This window comes from Lolium rigidum, chromosome 3, assembly GCF_022539505.1.
Source record: "Lolium rigidum isolate FL_2022 chromosome 3, APGP_CSIRO_Lrig_0.1, whole genome shotgun sequence".
In the NCBI taxonomy this organism is placed as follows: Eukaryota; Viridiplantae; Streptophyta; class Magnoliopsida; order Poales; family Poaceae; genus Lolium; species Lolium rigidum.
Genome location: NC_061510.1, coordinates 379,430,067 through 379,430,895, shown reverse-complemented (window position 1 = coordinate 379,430,895; position 829 = coordinate 379,430,067).

The window sequence follows — 829 nt, the reverse complement described above, 5'->3', positions numbered from 1 at the left end:
TGTGAGAACCCGGATCCTATGTGATAGATGATGTAGGGGAATGTAGGTTGGTACAGGTCCGTAGAGAATGGTCTGGGGGAATCACTTTGGAAAAGTCTCCTCCTAGTCAACATCTGTCCATTTGAGCATAATGTGCATCATCGAAGAAGAGCAGACTAGGTCATGTGGGTAAATTTGTACAACCTCAGCAGAGTGTTAAAACTAAGTACTTAGCCGTGTCCCCGGTTACGGACAATTTGAGCAAACTGACAAGGATCCTGTTTGAAAGTCTCCACATTCCAATTTCTTAAATAAAACTTGATGGTGAACAGGGAATATGACAATTGGTGCAAGTGACTATCGGCTAGTAGGTCCCGTGCCATGTCTATGGTCTTAGTCTGCAGGGGTAGGTCTCCCAAACCAAGTTGATCATATGGAATAGGAAGGCTCAGTGATGTCTATCGGTGGTGTCTAGGTTCATTGATGTCTATCAATGGTACCGCTTAATTAGTCTGAAAGAAAATGATTTGTAAAATGATAGGATAAAATTGGCTTTATGCAAATATGCCTGATCTCTACTAGCCAAATGATCACATATGTGTTAGGTTGCCACTTGTGTTCACCATAGTGTCATCTTGCCAATACAATTCCAAATGTATTGATCTTCGGGCTGTAACGTTTTATGTTGCAGGTTACTTCTCTAGCTGAAGATTTATACTTAGGTTCATGAGTCTTTGCCCAACATGTCTGCCTGTGGCTTCATGAAGGAAGAGGGCTCCATGCTTGAAGATTTCCTTGCTGCTTTAAACTCTGAATTTGTGCTAGCCTGAGAGCTATGCAACTTGTATCG